The sequence below is a fragment of the Triticum dicoccoides genome, chromosome 5B, assembly GCF_002162155.2.
Source record: "Triticum dicoccoides isolate Atlit2015 ecotype Zavitan chromosome 5B, WEW_v2.0, whole genome shotgun sequence".
Classification (NCBI taxonomy): Eukaryota; Viridiplantae; Streptophyta; class Magnoliopsida; order Poales; family Poaceae; genus Triticum; species Triticum dicoccoides.
In genome coordinates, this window is record NC_041389.1 from 400,062,994 (window position 1) to 400,069,326 (window position 6,333).

Genomic DNA, 6,333 nt, shown 5'->3' on the forward strand with positions numbered 1-6,333 from the left:
GAAACATGCGTTCATATGAACCCTACGGTGATTTGGGTGAATTCATGTGATCGTTTACATCTTGTGGATAAATCACAAATTAAGTTATTCTACAGTTAGCAGCAATCCAAATTACTTTAACTTGGTGTGAAAAACTATGAGTTGTAGTGAGCACGGACTGTAAATGATTTTATATTTCTACTTAAATTTACATATATGTGTTTTCTACTCCTTTATATACCGCAATCGAAAATAAGATTTTCATATTTTTTTGGACATTAGAGCTTTACAATTTTTCATTCCGTTTTTTTTTCTTTTAGTTTTCCAGTAATTCTAGATTTTCTTTTCTCTTTTTTGAAAAAGAGGACTCCCCTCCGATTTCATTTAAGTGAAACCACAATGTTTTACCAATAATTCTAGATACACGTTTGAGATTCCCATTACTGGTTTCATATCATATTTGTGTTTCTTAGGCTGGCCACGACAATGAAAATGTGAGTGAGTCTGTCTTACTTGGTTTGCAAGTCAATGTACTTTGCTGATTGGTCAACCCTCCGAAATTTTGGAAATAATTTATATTCCTCTTTGGCCCACTACATTCTTTACGCTGCGGGTACGGTACGTATTTGGCTATGCGCTCACTTGCGCTGAGTATGACCATAAGATTCAGAATTTTCAAGCTCCAAGGTACGTACTACGTAGCAAGCAACTACTTTAGTGAGCTATATAGCAGCGTTGAAGATTCTTCGCTCCGTCGAGAATTTTCTGGCAGCCCGTACAGTACTTCTGTGTACACAATTAGTGGTACTATACTATTGCATAGTAGAAGTAGATTATTGCAATTTGCAAGCATGCAACTAGCCGGCAGGCAGCGGGCGTTGAACATTCTTCTCCGGTGAGAATTCTCTACCAACCTAATAATTAACCAAACCATTCATTCAACAGCAGCGCCACAGTCCACAGACGTGGATGCATCGCCGTCTTGCTGATAATACTAACTATATGTGCACGCTCGTTCGGTTCCCTACTGTATCCATCCACCCTTATCGCTCTCCTGTTCATCGACTTCGATCGTCTCCTCGTCCCTGCACTGGAACTGGACAAGGGCGTGCGCGCGTGCAAGCTCCCACAACGAACAGCTCTGCTGGAACGTGTTGACAGGGACGATGCCTGCGGACGTCGCTTTTGCGTGTGCGGTTCGCAGATGACCTGTTCGATGCGTGCGCTAGTGTCCAGTGGATCGCAGACAAGATTCCTAGACTGATGAAGCATGCAAAAGATCGATCACAGCCAGAGCAACAGATCTATGATTCGATCCATACGATCTTTCTGGTGAGCTCCGCACCTGTTGCTAGACGGACATATCTATCTAGCCAGTATCTGCAGTGACTGATATTTTTCTTCCTCTCTGGGGCAATCATATCCCACCTCTTTTCTTTCAGAAAGAAGGTTGCACACTCTTTCTTCTCTTCGAGAGAGAAATCGGGTATTTTATGCAAAGCTCACGGAGTTATAATCAGGGACTGATTAAGTCAGCATGCAGTGATTTTTTCGAAAAAGGGCGTTTTATTACTTAAAAGGTTTAAGCATTACACCCGACCTCTGCATAACTATGATGCACACAGCCAAACAAGTTCTCTCACACAAACGAAAATTAAGAAGACGAAATACAAAGAAACAGAGTATGTATAACACCTAAAGCGGAGGTTGGCCAATCCTAAGATCATGCTGCCACCCATATTGGATAAAAGTATCCCTCGCCGTATCATTCAATCGTGTACACACCTGTAGAGAGCACGCAGTGATATCTCAAGATCATAGTTGGCTAAGTCATGTGCAACCCTATTTTGGTCATGAGATGTTTTCTTTACCAGAACAAATACCGTATTAGGGCATCTTCAACACGGACCCTCAAACCGTCTGCAACTGTCCAGACCGCGTGATCCAGACGTGGTTTGCCATCCAATGCGGGTCTGTATCGGTCTGTCTAGCGGTCTGGACGTATTTTTTCCAACAAACCCGAGACAAACGTGTGAGGCTTTACCGGAGTCCGTACATCAGCCACGTTCGTTCCTGACCGCCCTGGCCCACCCAAAATCCTTCCCGGACCCGCGCCTCCATCCTTCTCATTTTCTTTCCTTCCTTCCTTCTTTCTCTCTTGCCTTCGCCGCCGCTCCACACCACGGCCGTCACGCCACACTCCTGCCGGAACTCTGCGTCTCTGTCACCTCCAGCGTTCCAGCTGGGCTCCACCCTGCTTCTCCTCCGTCGCCGTTCAATCCATCTCCTTCGACCGTCCCGCCAGGTACCATCCGCTACTGCTATACTCATCATGCCTGACAACTCTTCGATGAATTGCCGGAGCTAAAAAAGTTGTCCCTTCTTTTTTCAAGCAATGGATTTCGATTTGGGTACATATACGAGCACAGTGTTAGTCGTCCGACGACTCATCTGATGAGGAGGACTACACGGATGAGACGATGATGATGCACGCGGTCCTTGAAGACGCGGAACATGCAGAGGAGGATGTTCTTAATTTCAAGAGAACGATCAAGGGTCATGGAGTGCTCAACCGTAATAGAGCGCACGGCCATTTGACACGGATGGACGACCTCTTTGCACCCGATACACTCATTGCTGACCATTTTCGCCAGCGGTTTCGGATGCGCAAGACTGTCTCCGATCGTTTGTACCATGGCATCCGGTCCTATGATGACTATTTCATCTTGAAGAAGGACGCCATGGGAACGATTGGGTTCTCTGGTTACCAGAAGTGCGCGGCTGCACTCCGGATGCTTGCATATGGCACGATCGCTGATTCGTGGGACGAGTACCTAAGAATGCCTGAGAGCACATGCGAAGATACCATGGTCAGGTTTGCAACTGCCGCGGTCAAGGTGTTTGGATCTCAGTACCTGAGAGAACCAACTATGACAGACACCGAGAAGCTCTTGGCAATCTTAGAAGCAAGAGAGTGGTCGAGTTTGCTTGGATATCTTAACTGCATGCATTGGAAATGGAAGAACTGCCTGAAGGCTTTACAAGGGAAATATCATGGTCTGTTAAGAAGTCCACCATCATTCTTGGAGCAGTTGTATCACATGATCTTTGAATTTGACACGCTTTCTTTGGCATTGCCCGGGTCTCACAATGACATAAATGTGCTGCAACGATCACCATTGTTTGTGAGGCTGACGGGAAGAAAAGCTCCTCCTTGCCACTATAGCGTCAGTGGACATGAGTACAACAAGGGCTACTTTGATGGTATCTATCCTTCGTGGGCTATCTTTGTCAACACCATCTCTAACCTAGTTGGCTAGAAAAAGACTCACTTTATCCACAGACAAGAAGCGTCTAAGGATGTCGAGAGGATGTTTGGAGTTCTGCAGGCCCGTTTTGCAGTTGTTCGTGGACCTGCTAAACAATAAGATCCATAGACCTTGTGGGAGGTGATGACATGTTGTATGATCATGCGCAACATGACCGTCGAGGATGAGGGTGAAGATCCTGTCGCAACTCTAGAATTGGAGAATATGGATGATCCTATCGAACTTCTAGACCAGAATCCGAACACATTTGAAGAGTTTATTCAAATGCATCAACAAATTTGGCTTCAAGCAACTCACGAGCAGTTAGAGGAAGATCTGATTGGGCATTTGTGGGCAGTTAAAGGGGACAACAATGTTGGAGTGTAATATTTAAACTTTTTAAAATTTGAACTATTGCTCTATACGGCTATTTGAACGTGCAGACTTTCAAGAAAATTAGGAAGACTGGATGTATGCTGGCAGCGTTGGATCACCGCCTCCCGCATCCTATCCGCAAACTGGTCCCCCTTGTCCACGGATGGATGCAGGAGAAAATTTATGGGTCAACATTAGAGATGCCCTTATCCATCAAGCCTTTAATTTCCGCCAAAAGATGGCCATATGCTAACTTGTTAAGAGACTCGTTCACAAGCGTTGCAAGAGCAACTGCTTGCAACTGCACAATCCGATTGAAGTTGAACAGGGAGATTTGAAGTAAGACTTACACCCTCCGTGATCACATGTATTTTTGCTTCGAGTGCCTCATTGTAATGGAACACCAATATGCAGCAAATAAGACTACTCCCCTATTATCACGCAAGATCATTCCTGAGCATCCTCAGCACAAAATGGCCCACCAACGGACAACGTCGCCCATCCCGTTGGTGGAGCAGGCCATGGTAGCGTCGGTGGTTCTAGGCGTATTTGTTTTGTCAGTTGTTCCATCATCATGTGACATTTACCCTTGATCATCTCTTCCACTCCCATCCGAGTAATTTGGAGCAAAAAATGTAGGTAGCTGCAAAGATGGTCACACGATACCTCAGTTGAAACACATGGCCTGAGTTCCCCCTTGGGCATAACCCTAGCTGCCACTCACTGTTGTTGCTTTCGACGATCTCATCCGATGAACCGCGTGCATGGCCGTTTAGGAGAGCAGACCTTCGGAAGCCCACCATTTGCGATCCTGCACCGGGAGAAGGGCGATAAGGCGGAGAGCGTCTCAGCGGACTGCTATAAGTTCGTCTTCATTTTCCTCCTCTGCTTTGATCACTTCCCCGACGTTGACACATTGGCTACCGCCGCCGCCGCCACCACAACTTTAGCCTGGGCTACTAGAGGGTACGATCTGTTCATCCCCTATTTGCTTTCATGTGCTAGCCATATATACTACCTTCATAGATGTTTTGGTTCTGTGTCCAGTATGTGCTCACATGCTTATATTTCGGTATGAACTTCATATTGTCTTTGCTAGCATCATGATTTACTTGTGGATTAACTTAACCAAAAAGTTGCTAATATAGCTAGATAGTAATGTATTTTGTTGGACTTTGCTGTGTTTCTCTCAGGTGCACCACATGACATTCCACGGTACCTTGTCTAGGCCTTCTCTAGAAGTCAATGAGCACAATATGTAAGTCATTCTTTTGATCCATGTATCTCTTCATAAGTTGTTATACCAAGAAAATAACTTTCTTGGTCGACCTAAACCAAACTAATTTTTGGTCATCCTTGTTTTTTTTAAGCGGTGCTCAATGACTCTCTCTCATAACTTCATTGTATAGCTCATCGGTTTAATTTCACAGTAATTAGTAGAGGGGTACCCTCCATTTTTTTTGTTACTACCAATCCAATATAATTTTGCCAAATTATCCTTAGTCGACATAGCCCCTTTACATAGGCACCAATTCAAAATCTTGTGGACTTTTAGCATCTAGATGATATCTCACGATCTTTCCGGTGAGATTCTAGGATCATCCGGACAGCACGATCTCTAGTAATATCTACAATGCCATCCAGATAATATAACCAGCTCAGCACTCGCTACAGCTACTGCGGATGCAAGCAAAGGAGCCAATGAGTAACAGCCCAGCACTGGCGGAGCTTAGGCAAGGCCAAATGGGCCATGGCCCGCCCAACTCTGCAGCTTTTTCTCACAATATAGCTAGCCCATGGGTTGTAGAATGCCAGCTAGTAGTAATTCCTTGCAGCCTGGCCCATTCAGCCCGCCCAGCTTTTTTTGCAAGCTCCGCCACTGCAGCCCAGCCTAGTACTTACAAACAATAATGTACTCCGATCCCAAAGGACCATGTAGCGATCTCGTGGCACACGACGACGTGATACGATAATATAGGAAATGTGCTTGGCCACGGGCGTTTCCTGGATCGGGGTGGGCGATCGATACAGGGACGAACAGCTTTCCTCTCATCTCCCATGGGATGGGTGCAATTTGCCGGGCTTAACGACGAAGTGATGTCCTTTTGAGATGCATGATCGAGCAGCAGCGCCGGCTTTTTTTCCGCCCCGCGTGCCTCAAACACGAGAAACATCCAGATAGATCAGTTTGTTAATTCAGGACTACCTCGAGTAGCCCACACGCAGTAGTGTAGACTATCCTGAAACGGAAGCCTATGAGGGGTCGCGGGTGTCAACGATCCATGGACCATGCGAGATTGGGAAGTTTTGTTACCGGGATGTCGAATGTGGTAGGACTGTGAGCGTACAAATCTGCAGGAAGCCCATCGATGCACCGACTGATAATGGTCCCCTGAGAGATCTAGCTAGCTAGCTAGGCTGACTATTTGTAGCAACTGACAGTGCTTAGTGAAAACTTTGGTACGGAGTAGTGCATCTAGCTTGCTTGTGTCTCAAATTCTCAACGGTTTGCGGGATTTGGTGGTCCTGTTAGAATGTTCTCCACTGACAGCATTTAGTATGACCGATGATTTGATAAAGAAGCACTTATGAACTTGCATGGTTTTCTTTGAAGGTCTTATTCTTATCCCGAGCTCAAATGCACCCCGATGAACAGTAAAATAAAAAAAAT